This window comes from Bidens hawaiensis, unplaced genomic scaffold (assembly GCF_021521415.1).
Source record: "Bidens hawaiensis isolate Kalapana, Puna unplaced genomic scaffold, B.hawaiensis_p1.1 tig00000055_1, whole genome shotgun sequence".
Taxonomy (NCBI): domain Eukaryota; kingdom Viridiplantae; phylum Streptophyta; class Magnoliopsida; order Asterales; family Asteraceae; genus Bidens; species Bidens hawaiensis.
In genome coordinates, this window is record NW_027491016.1 from 4,631,751 (window position 1) to 4,649,163 (window position 17,413).

The 17,413-nt window shown below is 39.0% G+C and overlaps 1 pseudogene; it reads right to left on the reverse strand.

Annotated features, from left to right (window-relative positions):
- Positions 1–6,680: 6,680 nt before the first annotated feature.
- LOC143615919 (putative serine/threonine-protein kinase At1g54610) lies at positions 6,681–15,386 on the reverse strand (annotated as a pseudogene).
- Positions 15,387–17,413: the final 2,027 nt, after the last annotated feature.

Here is a 17,413-nt window from a genome sequence, read left to right on the forward strand (position 1 = left end):
CTTATTCATGAACTCGAAGATTTGGAACCAAGAAAGAAACACACTATAACGTAAAAACAAAAACTCAATCGTCGGCCTCCTCCTCGGCTTCCTCCGGGGCTTCCCCACCATCAAACTACAAATATTTTGTCAAGGTTAAGTTAACAAAACAGAAACCAGGCCAATGAACAAAATAATCGAAACCACATAAAAAACCGAAACAAAAAAAAAGACCAAAACCACGTAAAAACCGAAACATAAAAAAAGACCGAAACCACTAGGGCATTTCATCAAACATCTCGTACCTCAAAGTTGCTGAAGATTGGCTCTGACGAAGAAGCCGCCCATAACGGCTTTTCCCGCAGAGTTCCATCAACCTCAAGAAACCTGGATTTTTTTTTACCGAAGGTCGGAAAGAACCATCTCGAACCAGAAACACCCAAAGGGTTTGGGTTTTGTTGATGTACACCGGACACTGTTGTTTCTTCTTTTTATTCAGTATCTTGATTCACGACTACCGAATGGTATGCTGGTTCCGCCGCATCATCTTCAGAATTGACCCCGAATCGAAGCCAACGATTGGTGGGAGAACGATAGAGTGGTGGTGTACCGATGGGTGAACGGTGAAGTGGTGGTGTGAACGGGTTGGTTGATGGGGTGGTATTTGAAGAGTTGGGTGATGTCGTGGCACTGACATGGCCTGTGGAAGGTGACACGGTGGCATTGACATGGCGCTTGATAGGTTATGTGGTGGCATTGACGAATCGAATCGAACTTCAAAACGAATCGAATCGAATTTCAAACGAATCGAATTCTTAAAAATGAATCGAATTGAGTTCTTACAAACACGATTCAGACCGGGTTTTCCTACTCTTTCGTTATAAATGTAGGGCCCGTTTCACCATTATAACGAGTTCTGGTCATAATAACTTCATCTCTTTGCTTTTACACGGACCGAGCGGAACCCGGTTGGTTCCGTCTTACATCCGATAACCCGTTTGTAGAAAAGTTTGGGTTTTTCTTACATGATATGGTCTGATTTGCCTTAGTATCAAATCTTATGGCGAACCGACCTCAAACACTCAACCTTTTATTCAAAAGCGTACCTCTTGGGTTCGGCTCGGTTCAGATCTGATTCAACCCGTGAATCAGGATGCGTTTTCTTGTTATTTGATGAAGATTTGACATGAAATCTACCATTTCTTCAGCTCGGATCTAGTGTTTGTGTGTGTTTTTGAGAATGTATGGAGGCAATGATGATAAAAATGATGGTTTTAGGGTGTTTAAATACACATAGGCCCATGGACCTTAAGGCTCATCACCATCCCTTAACCATCTTTTATTTTCCAAGCCCACACTCGACTTATTATTATTTTACATAATTAAATAACAACCTTTTATTATGTATTAATAAAAGTAGGATGTTACAAAATTAGATAAAAACAATTAAATAGTTATACACTATATAGATAAAACAATTAAATAGCCAAGGCTCAAAATGGTTGAAAATATTTTAGTCAACATTATTGAGAAGAAGTATGTGATTGGGCAATTCTAGCATGTGTCGTACCCTGCAGCTTTTTCAGAATTGGAGGTTATGTATGTAGTACTTTAGGTGGTCCATCCTCACAACCTTTTTATGCAAAGAATCAAGTTAGTTGTAGAAACATGATAGCAATCAAATGCATGAATAATATGTTATACAATATATTTACCTTTTTATTCTTATTTTCTATAATAAGTCGAGTTTGGGCTTGGAAAATAAAAGATGGTTAAGGGATGGGGATGAGCCTTAAGGTCCATGGGTCTATATGTATTTAAACACCCTAAAACCATCATTTTTATCATCATTGCCTCTATACACTCTCAAAAACACACAAACACTAGATCCGAGCTGAAGAAATGGTAGATTTCATGTCAAATCTTCATCAAACAACAAGAAAACGCATCCTGATTCACGGGTTGAATCAGATCTGAACCGAGCCGAACCCAAGAGGTACGCTTTTGAATAAAAGGTTGAGTGTTTGAGGTCGGTTCGCCATAAGATTTGATACTAAGGCAAATCAGACCATATCATGTAAGAAAAACCCAAACTTTTCTACAAACGGGTTATCGGACGTAAGACGGAACCAACCGGGTTCCGCTCGGTCCGTGTAAAAGCAAAGAGATGAAGTTATTATGACCCAGAACTCGTTATAATGGTGAAACGGGCCCTGGAGAGATGAAAAAAAAAACGTTTATAACGAAAGAGTAGTTTTAACCAAAAGAGCTAAAAGGATTCTTGCGAACAAGCAGTCGGCTGCACGCTCTAAAGAAAGGAAAATAAAGTATAAGAGTGAGTTGGAGAGGAAAGTGCAGACACTTCAAAACGAGGCGACGACACTGTCGACCCAAGTGACGATGCTCCAGATAGACACTAGTCTTACATTAGTTAATAATATTCTTTTAGCATTTTATGTTTATATTGATTTTTAGTGGTTTATTTGCATTTGAATATTCGGGTTTAAGTTCGTGTGCATTCTACACTGTTTGATAAATATTTGAGTATAACTAGGCATGGCAAAATGAACGAGTCGGATCAGGTTGGATAACGAGTCCAAACGGGTTCTGACTTAAACGGGTTTGGGACAAAATAGTAAGCAATTTGGTTCGGGTTATAACAAGATTAGACCGAATAAGAAACGAGGCGTTTCGGGATAGACTAGGGGATAGAGGTAAGGTTTCTCTCTCTCTCTCATATATATATATATATATATATATATATATATATATATATATATATATATATATATATATATATATATATATATATGTTATCTATTTATTTTTTGAGCTGAGAGTCTCACTGAAAGCAACCTCTCTATCCTTGTTTCTAGTATAGTTTTAATATACTATTTTCTTTTCTTATATATATATATGTTATCTATTTATTTTTTGAGTTGGGGGTCTCACTGGAAGCAACCACTCTATCCGTAGGGATAGAGGTAAGGTTTGTCTACATCTCATCTTCCCCAGACCCTACGGATAGCTTTAGTTATTTGTGGGATATGGTGGGTATGATTGTTGTTGTTATTTTCTAGAACGATTCATACTATACTCTTAATTCACTTATATTAACCACACATATCTTCGACTTAATTTTATGTATAGATGAAAGACACGTTACTATTACAATGTTTTTCGTGAGATGACAATAAAGTATATGCTAATATGCATGCAACATTTGGATATGCATACAACAAAACATATGGGATAAACTGTTAGCATTTAGAGTGTGCGCGTTGCGGTTCATGTTAACGTGAATTTAGTCAGTCTCAGCTACATTCATTACGATAACGGAACTAAAACAAAAAGGTCGGTAAACCTCAAGCGTTGTCGGTCCCGGGCGTTGCGGCGGTGAGTCGACGCGAATTCGGTCGGTATCGGTTATGTTCGTTACAGTATTGGAACAAAACAAAAAGGTCGATAAAACCCGGGGTGTTGCGGTAGTGAGTTGATAAAATTTGAGTGTTGTCGGTCTCGGGCATTATGGTGGTGAGTCAATGCGAATTTAGTCAATTTCAATTACGTTTGTTACGGTATCGAAACAAAAAACCATAATATTGGTGTGGCCCAATACCGAACCACCAAACAGGTTGCCAGGTACCAAAATTATGTTTTATACAACTATGCCACTGAAATTACAACCACAACTAATATATTTCCTTCACATTAATTCACTATTCACTTGTTTGTGGCATATGAAATTAACTTAATTCATTAACTTAAATAGAAGAATGAAAAATACAGTAGTAAAATTAGTTTGGATAAGTTATTTTAAATTGTGGTTCATCAAGTTTTGACATAATGTAAAACAAAAATTAACAAAAATTAACAGATGTAGTATTGAGGATAATAGAATGTTAGTAATTTCATGTTTCTAACTAATACAAACTTACAACTGATAATTTTTTCAACCTAGCTTTTATTTTTTAACATGCCACCGTAGAATATATAGTGCTTTTATCTTTTATACGCTTGGAACCTTACCTTCTCATGCCACGTGAGATGAGCAGGCCACATAAGTCTTGATGTGGAATGAAATGAGTAGCACTTTTGGTTGTAACTTTCAGCTTAATAACAAAATTTGTTTTATATTTAGTTTAAATTAGTGGTAGGGTAATTAGTCATGACCGTTAAACTGCTCCTTGGTTTTCAAATTCTTTTAATGTTAATTGTATGTTCATGTAAATTCGTTTGTGATCACTCAACCGAATGAGTTGTTTTAGCGTATCATTGCAAACATAAAACTCGCCGCAGAGCGTGAGGCCGTTTACTAGTTAGTTATAACTTATAACTAGTTTTTGAACCCGCTCGTTGCTGCGATTATAGCATAGTGGCATTGTTTGAACAACAAAATTTTAGGGCAATAATTAAAAATGATTTTTAGGTTACATGTCGGCATGGTATTGCCATAATTAGGGTTGTCAAAATTGTTCGCCGTCCACTCAAATTTGCTTGAAAAATGCTCGTTCGATTTCGGCTCGGTCCGGTTTGAAAACAAACCAAGCACGAGCAAAGCCTTGCTCGGTTTGGTTTGGTTCGTTTTTGCTTGAATTATTTTTTATTTATTATATATATATATACACACACACGTAATTTTAGTTGCAAAAGTTTTGAGTGGAAGTAAAGGGGAAAAAAAAGGTAAAAGAATTTCACACAAGCTGATGGGAAAAAAACAAAAAAAAAATGCAAGATCTTGCTATAGGAAAATGGAGAAAAATTAGGGATAGTTGAAAATTCTATTTAGTTGGTTTTACAAGAATACCCTTATAAGATAAAATTAACCCTATAACTTTCTGATTAATTACAACTATGTCATGATGTGTTTACAACCCTTGATTAACTAAATCAGTGGCTATAAATAGTTCTTAGAGTTCTTAATTAAATTTGAGTTCTTTAAGAATACTAATCCTATATATATGCATATAGTATTTTTTTAAAGATTTTGAAATTTCCCTCTTTGGTGCTGACTTTAATGTTCAATTTTAAACTCTAGCTGCTCGTTTTATGTTTGCTTTCTTGTTAACTTTGGGTTACATTTTAGGGTTGGAAGTCTAGACATTTTGGAGTTAAAAGTCTTGAATTAATGATATTTTATACTTTTAGAAATTTAAAACTAAAAACTTTGCACGAAACCGAGCAAAACCAAGCCGCGCGGTTTCAAACAAAACCAAGTTCAAGCACAAAAATATCGCTTGTTTCCTAAAATTCAATCCGCTCGGTTCGGATTGCTTTGAAACCAAACAAAATATGAGCAAGCCTGAGTTCGGTTCATGAACAGTCCTAGCCATAGTAACAAAATGATAGCATTTGTAGTTGTAGTTGATCTTTACCACAGGAGCCATAATTACAAAATATTGGTATGGCCATAAGCTGGTTACAAAAAAGAGGGGTTTGTTTGCTCTAGTGTGCCATAATTTTGAATGTGTCAAAACGGTTTACCAAAGGTGATCAGTCTTTTGAATGTTTCCATCAGTTAAAAATCAAACATAACGACTCATACTCAAAACCTAACTTGATTATAGGCATGTAAACAAACACGAACAAGAGCATGTTCGTGTTCACTCCTTTAACTTTAAACGAACACAAACACTTAATGGAACAAATATTTGGGCTCATGTTCGTTCGTTTAAAAAGTGTACATGTTTGTGCTCATTGATGTTCGTTCATTCAAAATCTAAATGAACAGTTCACGGACATAATCGAATATAAATGAACATATATGTACATACGTAGACGAACACAAACATATATAAAACATATTAGTGTGATATAATTTGTAAAATACAAATAATATTTTATTATTTTCTATTAGTATGTAAATGAACATGAACGGATCAAAATAAACGATCATAAACAAACATGGACTAACGCTCACGAATATGAATGAACGAATGAAACATGTGTTCATGCTCGTCATTTAATTAAATGAACACAATTCTTCTTCATGTTCTTTTGTTTGTTAAATGAACTAAAATAAACGAACTTCCGTCGAATGGTTTACGAACAATTCACTAAAATAAGCAAAATAATTAAGTTCTCTATAAAACTTCCATTTTTGACTTTTTTGTGCTTATTTCACCTTTGCGTCTATATTGTATTTGAAGTTAACTATAACCACTAATTGGGTTATTCAGGTTAACCTGAAACCCAATTTTTTTTCAAAAACGAACCCACAACCTGACCCTATTAATAATCCAGGTTAACCTGATTAATACCTTTTGTTTTGGCCCTATTTAACCCGACCCTAATTAGCTTATTTGGGTCGGGTCAGATTAACAGGGTTCGGGTTTTTTTTGGACAGCCCTACATATCTACTCTTATTTTACAATTTAACGAATTCTGTAAAGCGAGCATGCCTTATTAAAAGAATTTGAAGGATTTCGTTTACAATTCCAATTCCTTTGATAACCAAACAAATCAACAATTGAATTAAGATTCCAATTACAACGAATCCTGCAAACGAAACAATTTAAGAGTTGGAATTCAGATTCCAATTCCATTGAATTCATGCGAACCAAATGTATGATTCTGAAAAAAACCCATATTATGTTTGAAGATCTACACTATCCTATATTCCCACACAAATTCCAAAACTTAAAAGAATTACTGTGCATGATTACTATGTACAATGTTATATGATGCATGGTTTTAAATGACTAGACATGTATGTATGGTTTGCTCGTTGTTGGTTCGGACTGAAGTTTAGCTAGCATGATCTGGTCAAGGCGCGCTCTTCTTGCAGCCTCTTGGATGTGGTGATCACGGACGTTTGATGCGCCCAGTAGACCCGAGAAATGAATCTTGTTTGTACCCATGTAACCATGACCGTCCTGAATAAAAAGTAAAAAGTAAAAACCAACTCATAAACCAAACTTCAAGCTGGAACATGTAAATTACTCACCATATATGATTGTTTAGTAGTATTAGTACTCCGGGAAAGATCATGCTTCCTCCTCCTCCTACTTGAATGTCTTCTTCTTCCCGTTCGATCTTTGCTATTGCATTCTTCATCATCATATTTCTTCTCTGCTGCAACCAATGGCCCCGAAAAGAACTCTCGGGCTTTTATATCATTATTGCTCACTTCATTTGAATAATAATGTGATAATCTTGGTTGTTCAATATAAGGGGCAGCATTTCTCCCCTTTGAATTTGCTTTATCGTGTCGTCTCTGTATTGAATTCTTAAGTGTTAACAATATTATCACAATCATGGAATTTTTGTTTACTACAAAATAACGGGCCGAGTGGTGAAATGGATAATGGGTAGTTAATGAATAATCTTGAGTCAAATACGATTAAGAAAAACTATAATCCAACAAGTTTTGATCATACTCGAACCGAACAAATATTGATTTTGGGAATTTGTTACTTGTCAAAATGTGTTGTTTGACAAACCAAATACATTAATCAATGTTACATAATACAAAGATATTTCAACTTGTTACTTTTTCCGGTCAGTGGTCATTGATTACTAACCCGAATAGACCCATTTTCACATCCATGAGTTAAATAGCAACTTGATTGAATTACGCAAAACTCAAAACTTGTGTGAGAAGGAGGGGGGGGGGGGTACCTGCATTGATGCAACTAGCTCAGCATTAACATCGGGAGCTGGAACCACCCGGGGCTCTCTTCGTCCTCGGCTTTCGATGCCAATCTTTTGGCCCTTACCTCCTTCTGCCTTTTGTCTACAACAACTACTTAGTTAGTAAAGCATTGCATGCTTATAGTTCATACTTTGACTTTAAAAGTCAAACATCAAGGACAATAATGATACAACAAAGTGTACATATTCTTCATGTACCAATAACCATCTAAAATCTAATCAAATGATTTTTAGTAAAAGTGCGGTTTTGTGAATGTCGATTAAAGAAACAGGAACACATTATCAACAAACATGCGCATACCTTCTAGCTTCTTCCTCCCTATGTTTTGCATCTATCTCTTTACTGGGAGAATATTTTGGCAAACTCGAAGGATCACATGCACACGGTTTAGTTGTAAAAAACTGAAAGAAAGATTAAAAAAAAGTATATGTTTATGTCATCTGATTTCATAATGTTGTCATTCTCACATTCTCATAAAGATGAAAAGAATAGAATAAGTTGATATATACCTCGCTCTCAAGAGCAGACGATGCAGTTCCTCTTTGTGAAGGTTCTATTGCAAGTAAGGATTCCATAAGCCTGATAGCACCAGAAGGAACATCTTTAAACGTTTCTGCAATGCGGTTTCTATAAGGCTGGGAGGGTTTGAACACTGTCACGTTCCGTAAATTTGACTTTTTCCAATAATCTTCAGATGGCGAACCACAAAGCTTGAATATTTTATGCAATTGCTCAACCTACAAGATAGATGTCAATATGTCATAAGTCAAATTACAAGTTCAAAAATACAAAAATAAAATAGATTTGTTACTTTTGACTTTCAATGTGAAACTTGAATCTGACATAACTTTTTAAACAATTAAGGTAGTCGTTATTAGGGGCGAAAATTCCTGACAAACACGAAAGAAAACAGGTTTTGGGTTGTTAACACAGCCCGTTTGCTTAAACAGGTTGGCACAAACATGACCCGTTTAAAAAAATGGGTCAACCCAAACATGACCCGTCAAAAAGTGGGTTGACCTGTTAAACCGTTTAAGTGTTTTTAAAGAAATTATTTTGATTTCTGATATAAAAAGTGTTAAAATTTAAAATTATAACTTTTGAAACTGAAATCAATTTCCCTTTTGAACCTTTATATCTACTCTTCTCACTTCCTACAATTTTATTTTATTAGTTCTAACTGCCCATTCTCTAATTATTCCCGTCCATTTATTCTAATCTCGAGCTATATATATAAATCCAATTTTCTTAATTGAGAATGACAGATATATACACAGAAATAATTAAATTAACACAAATTACAAAAAGGTTGTTTAAATTGTTACTAAGTCACTACATATTACCCACATTTGTATATGAGACGGCCCGCTTTTAAGTGGGCTCGATAAGAATAAAGTGAAAGGAGTATATTATCTCGGTTCGACCAGGCATGATAGGATTGCCAGCATAAAGTTCTCCAAGAATGCATCCAGTGCTCCATAGATCCACAGCAACTCCATAATGTGTTGATCCAAGAAGTTCAGGTGGTCCATACCAAAGTGTCACAACACGGCTTGTTAGTGACACATTTCCGCTATCATCAAACATATTTGCCAAACCAAAGTCAGCAATTTTCAAGATGCCATTATTATTGTAGGGGTATGGTACTAAACCCGGCTTACGACCTTAATTTATTATGTTTGGCTTATTTTATTTTATGGACTAATACAATATTATTGGGCTGAGGGGGTTTTGTGGAGGTAACCCTAACTGGGCTAGGCCCATTAGGGTACCATGATGGTGGCCATGAGGCTCCCTATATAAGGAGGTCTCCACCTCCTTATTAAGGGTTGTTGTTCTCAATAAGAGCCACCACCATAACCATTTTTGTGTCTGTAAACAAGAGATCCTTGAGATTTCTTAGCAGTCATCTCCACACCCCCAAAAAGCCATTGCAGATCTCAAGTTACCGGAGAAGAAGATCGAGTCGTGGTTCGTTCATCTCGAAGACCGGGGAACATCGTCATGGATCAGGTCAGATTCATTTCATGTTTCTACATTGGCGCCATCCGTGGGACGGCAACGAGCTACCCTTCGATTTTCGTCTCGGTTCTCAGATCTGTTCATCCAAGAAAAATCCATATCTGGAAGTTTACAGAAAAATGCTTCAAGATTTGTTCTATTAAAGCTCAAAAAGATCCATAGATCTAAAAGATGCTTCCAGATCTGTGCAAAAATGATGCTGAAAAAGATTTGTAGATCCAAAAAAGAAACTACCTGATTTGGACGGTCAAGCCTCCGGATCTGTGATGGTTTTAAATTCTCTCCACTCCGAGCTTCAGATCTATCTAGATCTGGTTTACAGATCTAGATCTAGGTTATAGATCTAGCGAACAAGACTCCCGACGCCGTGCATGCGCGCCCGCGAGTCATCACTCCGCCGCCATGCATGCGCTCCCGCGGAAACCAACATGTGGGTTGGAAGACGACTCCATGCCTTTGGCGCAGAAGACTCCACCGCCATGCATGCGCGTCCGCAAAAACCCACCATGCGGGTCAGAAGACAACTCCATGCCTTTGGTTTTGCGCAGAAGACTTCACCGCCATGCATGCGCGCCCGCGAGTCACCACTCCGCCGCCGTGCAAGGGCACTGCCGAGGATCAAGATTCTGCAGCCATGCATGCGTGCAGCCACGGATTAAAATTCACCGCCCGTGGAAGGTTTCGTCACCATGCATCCGCGCGTCGCGGCTGATGCACCATCATGCATGCGTGCAGCCGCGGATCAACACTCCACCACCTATAAAAGATTCCTCGCCATGCATGCGCCGTCTCGGAGGAAGCCGCATTGGAGGAACACTCCGACGCCTTGCATGCGCAACCCCGCGGATCAACAACCCGCCATCATGCATGCGCGCCGCCTCGGATGATGTATTCCGCCGCTATGAACAGGCGCCCTGCGAAACAACTCCCGCCATGCATGAGCGCTCAACTCCCGCCATGCATGCGCGCCCAACCCCAAAAAGACATTCTTAATCGCGGAGAAGGTGACAAGAAGGAAGGCGGCGGAGATCCTAACAGACCTTTTCCAAGAATACGGACTCCCCTCACCAAACTAATATGCTTTCTATTACCTTTTGCATACATGTTTCACACTTCCCTTTATTAATTTTGAGCAATATGACAACATTGTATTGACATCAAACTAAAAATAAAACAAAGTAAAACATACATGCGCGAGCTCCAAGCTCAGACACGTTGACGAGTTTTAACTCTAAAACGTCAGGGCCTTAGCCCAATAATATGAGCCTTAGCTCAAATTACTCATAGCATCCATCCTACGTATTGCGCAGCTGGACCATAAAAATACCTAAGCACAACTAAGGCAAAACACATGCCAAAGCATAGTTGTTAAGGTCTCAGGTCGGGGCCGCGCATGGGATTATAATGGATATAGGCAGAGTAACACATACTGACACGAAAAGGCTAAAAAACTCATTCATAATTCCCTATAATAAATGCACGATAACGTCGCGCAAAAGAGGAATAATGAAATGCCAAGGCACGTGTCAGCATATTCAGAATATCGCAAAATAACTTGAAATATGACAACTGTTAAGGATTAAGTAAAAATAATTTCCTTACAACCTTGTTCAAGTTTCAATGTGTAAGCATACCTTATATTCAACAAGCACACGCATGCGCCACCGCGGTTCGATACACCGCCATCACGCATGCGCCACCGCGGTTCGATACACCGCCATCACGTGATGGCACATGGGTCAGGTGAAATACCTTGGTCAGAGAATAATCAATGAAAAAGCACCAGGTGTCCTAAGTACACGTGGCGCGAAGCAATAGGAGGAGGCCAAAAAGGCCCTAATTGGGTCTGAACCCAATCATTGGAAACCCTAATACTATAAATACCACACCACCTCCACAGTTGGAGCCAGGCAAGAAAATATATTCTAAGTCCTTTACTCATTTTCACAACACACCGCCATGCATGCGCCCGCGGACCAACACTCCGCCGTCATGCATGCGCACTCACGGATCACCACTCCGACGCCATACAAGTGCGCTGCGGACGAACTCTCCCGGCCATGCATGCGCCGCATCGGAGGAACACCCCGACGCCATGCATGCGCAGTGCTGAGGGTCAAGACTCTAACGCTATGCATGCGCACGCAACCCCCCGCCATGCATGCGCGCTCAACTCCCGCCATGCATGCGCGCTCAAGTCTCCGCCATGCATGCGCGCTTAACTCCCGCCATGCATGCGCGCTCAACTCCCGCCATGCATGCGCGCTCAACTCCCAACATGCATGCGCGCTCAATTTTCAGTCGCTATGCATACGCGCCCGCGGATCACCACTCCGCCGCCATACATACGCGACCTTGGATCACCACTCCGCCTCCATGCATGCGCGCACCGCAGATCAACACTCCGTTAGACCAACACCGATCACTAAAGAACGCATACATCTTCGCAACGCAACTTTTTAAAATCGACAAACTGGGGCGGAGGTCTTATTCTGCTCCGACACGGCATCCCTTACAAATTTGTGGGTCTTCGAACAAGAAATAGTTAGCTAAATAAATAATATTATAGCATGTCAGTAGTGCAACGTAAGCATTGTCAGTATCATCACATGTCACATGACAACAAAGTCTTGATGGAGGAATTAATTTCCAAATATTCAAAACAGCCCCCTCAACTCTTGAGTCATATTTATTATGATAACAAAATAAGGATTTAAGCTGTTGACATTTACCCCCCTCTACAAGTATAACAAGGAAACCTTCCGCGATCTGAAAGAAGTCTCGCGTCAGAGGCGCGGAACACTTGCGTTAGAGGCGTGGAACTCTCATGGCAAAGCGAAAACAATTCTCGCGTCAGAGGCACGGAACACTCGTGTCGGAAGCGTGGAATCCTCTCGGCCAAATCCCAGAACGCTAACAATAGCACATGCTTGGTTACAAATTCCTCAAGTAAGTGAATTACTTCACAAGTTTTTACAAAACCTCAAACTTTTTGCCTATATTGATTTTGGTTTAACAATCAAAATAAAACAAAATGAAAAGTATGAGTATATAAGATTTGCATGAAATGGCACAAAAATTGTGCTTATATTAATGCAGAACACACGGCTACGCGCCGAATACATAGGTTTGGGAATCCTCATAGACCCATACGGCTACGCGCCATACTTAAAGGTTGGGAATCCTCATAAACCCATACGGCTACGCGCCATACTTAAAGGTTGGGAATCCTCATAAACCCATACGGCTACGCGCCATACTTAAAGGTTGGGAATCCTCATAAACCCATACGGCCACGCGCCAAACTTAAAGGTTGGGAATCCTCATAAACCCATACGGCTATAGCGTCAAACTTAAAGGTTGGGAATCCTCATAAACCCATACGGCTACGCGCCAAACTTAAAGGTCGGGAGCCTAATAATATCCCACATGGCCACGCGCCAAACATAAAGGTCGGGAGCCTAATAATATCCCACATGGCCACGCGCCAAACATAAAGGTCGGGAGCCTAATAATATCCCAAACGGCCACGCGCCAACGTAGGTTGGGCACACCTCATAATTTGCCCGAGGATGGGAACCTTGTAATACATCCACTGTTAGTTTATATGTTTTTGCAGGCTCGGCTACGAGTCGCGCAAGCACCTATGACATTATTATTATTATCTGGCCGTTTGTGCCTCCATTATTATTTTGAAGACAAGCCGGGATAGTCATCCTGCGTAGAAGAGGCCCTTGTGGGCCAATCATTATCATCATATTATAGCTCATAAGCCGCAACTCGCGCATGCTTCACTATTTTATAGCTCGTAAGTCGCCTCGCGCGCAAGCTTCATTATTTTCATAGCTCGTAAGCTGCCTCGCGCGCAAGTTGCATTACATTATTATCGAGATGCGCACTCTATCTTTTATCAGGCCCCGCGCCACTATTGTTATGATGCGTGCTATATCCTATTCATGCCAGTGCACCATCATTATCATAAGGATCACAACATGTCACCATCATGGAGAAAACCTCTCAAAACTCAAAGACAATAAAGACAAGGCCGAAGAAAGGGGAAAAAACCGCCTCATATCCTAACACACCTTATGAAGTCCAGCGCTCCACCTAAACGCTTGCACGCCTAGGAGCAACACTGGACTTGGGGGGCTTGTAAGGGTATGGTACTAAACCCGGCTTATGACTTTAATTTATTATGTTTGGCTTATTTTATTTTATGGACTAATACAATATTATTGGGCTGAGGGGGTTTTGTGGAGGTAACCCTAACTGGGCTAGGCCCATTAGGGTACCATGATGGTGGCCATGAGGCTCCCTATATAAGGAGGTCTCCACCTCCTTATTAAGGGTTGTTGTTCTCAATAAGAGCCACCACCATAACCATTTTTGTGTCTGTAAACAAGAGATCCTCGAGATTTCTTAGCAGTCATCTCCACACCCCCAAAAAGCCATTGCAGATCTCAAGTTACCGGAGAAGAAGATCGAGTCGTGGTTCGTTCATCTCGAAGACCGGGGAACATCGTCATGGATCAGGTCAGATTCATTTCATGTTTCTACAATTATCAATCAAAAGATTTGACCCTTTTATGTCACGGTGCAGGATGCCACGACTATGACAGTGGTCAAGTCCACTTAGCAGCTGCTTCATGTAGCATTTAACCTACAAATATGCATCCATCATTTCCAATATCAAATCAGATATCACAAGTATGAACATCAAACATAGAGATAACGATACTACCTGAGACTCTGTGAACGTGACCCCAGGTAGTGATGCAAGTCCGGTAAGATCATGTTCCATGTACTCAAAAACCAGATACAAACTACATGAAGAACGCGACATGACCAATTCTTCCAGCTTAATAATATTTGGATGATCAAGTCTTCTTAAAATAAGGATTTCTCTCATCATAAATGGGACACTCTCGGGGTCCATATTATCAAAACGCACTCTTTTAAAGCCACGATTTTATTATTAGTCAGATCGCGAGCCTTGTAGACACTGCTATATGTTCCTTGCCCAATCTGCACGAACATGAATCGGAAGATATAATAAACATCAGAACCAATTTTTTTTGTTGCAAACTAACCAACTATCTTAAAACAAGTTGTGGGAAATTAAATGGAATAAAAACATCTAAATTTTGTTGCAAAATGTATTTATTTATGTTTATTTGCATTTTCACAAAATCAATAATGGTTTGTTTGCAGCAAAAGCGGAAGGTCAACCGCATGCTTATACTTTGAATTCAAACAGCTTAACTAGAAATGCAAAAGCTTCATTTTTGTGAAATCATAGCCAAATCCAACTGTTGAAAAGGTCAAAGTCAACCACTGGTTCATGCAATCAATTGAAGTAACTTACCTAGAATGGTCATATTATTATAACATCTTAGCAACCTATTTAGTTAAAAACTGAATATGTTCATTACTAAAAAATCTAAAACCGAACGAGCTAATAACATTTTTATATGAACAAACATACCATATCCAACTTCTCAAAAGTATCCGGTCGTCTAGGTAGCCATCCATGAATCGCTTCACCGGCTACAGCAGCAAGCCAAGAAGGCCAGCCTGCAACAACCAGCTGACCTTCAACAGCTTTCGGAATCACCTCAATAACCTCTTTCTTATTATTATTATCATAATAATAATCATCCGTAACACGCCGGGTGGACTTCAACCTGTTATCATCATGGTTTGCAGAAGGCTTACAGCAAATTCCATCCATCAGATCAAACCAAAGAATTTGCTTGTTTTGTTAGTTCAAACAAGTTGAACGCGGTTTTAACTTGGCTAGGTATGTAGGTATATATGTATGTATGTATGCATAGAAAGACTTTTTGCCGAGTCTAAGGGGGTGATAGTTTGATAGCATCACTCATGTCTAGAATGCATGTTACTTAAGACGCAGTCAGAGGATTAGGTCGACGGTAAATCATGGCAATCTATATTTATATTCAAATCACACCACCTCGTCGAAAGACTATTATTATTATTATTATTGTTGTTCTATTTGGCGACGTCCGACTGGGCCAAGTATTATATATATATTTTTTGTTTTAAGTTTGATGATTAAACGGTTATTCGTGTCGACTCACCACTACAACACCTGAAACTGACAACACGTGGCATTTACCAACAACTGGATTTTACGGACATTTTTGTTTTAGTTTCAGAACCATAAAGAACGTAACCGAAACCGACCGAATTGATGTCGACTCGTCGTAACGCCAGGACCGACAACGCTCGAGTTTTATCGACCGAATAACTGGCATTTTAGATATTTTTTTTGTTTATATGTTAATTTGACGAATTTATTTTTTTGGGTTTTAACACTTAGGTTTTGTCAACATTGTTTATATTGTACCGTTTCAAGCGTAACTGGAACCGACCAAATTCGTGTCGATTCACCATCACAACGTCGGGTACCGACAATGCTTGGCTTTACCAACGTTCGGGTTTTAACGGTCAAATAAACGTCGTTTTGAATATTTTTTTTGTTTTAACGCTTACGTCTTAGGATTTAGAGTAACGTGACTGGAATATAAGCATATCTGACCACGCGCAACAATTCGGATAATTTAGTAGTTATAGTCTATTTAATAAATACTTGTAAGACCCCGAATTCCGGGAATCCTACAGTTGGTATTCATACAAAACATTTGTAAAAATACTTAAACTTGAAAACAGTTTGTTTCATTAAAATAAGCATCTCAGAGTATAATTCAGCGGAAAACATAAATAATAAAATAAGTTCCCAAAACCCGGGAGTTATGCCCAAAACCAATTTAAATAAATGTTAAAAAGAAAACGTTTATTAATTTTGAAACATCCGACTAAGCATGCCGTCCACCGTCCAAGTAGTTTCGTGCACGTCCAAGCGGTAATGCATCCACATCCTAACCTGAAACTCACACTAACATGCACACAAAGTCAGCTTGAGCTGAGTGAGTTCAAGTTTTAATAAATAACATCAATCATAATAATCATAATAGTCATTCCCAAAGGTTTTAAACTAAAAAAAGGGATACATCAGTTAGGCCATCATCTTCGATAAATAATCATCCTTATGTATATATACATATACAAACCTACATATAAACATCTTTATAAGTGCATCCCTATATATATATATAACATCCAAGTAATAACATCAGGGTCGAGCAAACGTACAACCCAAACACGTAACATCTCATCAACGTATGCAAACACAAAGTAGGCATACGTAACATCCGTAGTCGATAACGACTACTAACATCGCCAAATATTGGCCATACAATAATATATACATACATACTGTAACATCCCAAGGCCTACCATATACAAGCAAGCCTATATAAAATAGTTTAAACGTTTCATCAAGCAAAATCGCTTAGGTGTGCATGCTAGCCCAAAAACTTAAAAAGAGTTAAAAGGGGCATCATGAACTCACCTGACACGAGACACGGATTCACCACGATCTAGAGAATCCCTAAGAAATCCCAAGACTCAAACACCTGCCGGTTTACACTCAATCAAGACTAATGACTCGTTTACCCTACGAGACGTTCTAATGGGGTTCGGGTCACCTAAAGCCTCGACCTCATCAAACTAAATCACAACAGCCCCCGAGGCCTCACATTCACTAAAACGACCCTTAGACACTCCCGGGAATAAAGAATTCCCAAATTACCCCCGGAAGCATTAGGTGATACCAATACGCACGTTTAAGGGTCGATTAGGCCATTAACATCCAACTCAGCCCCGTGTGGACCC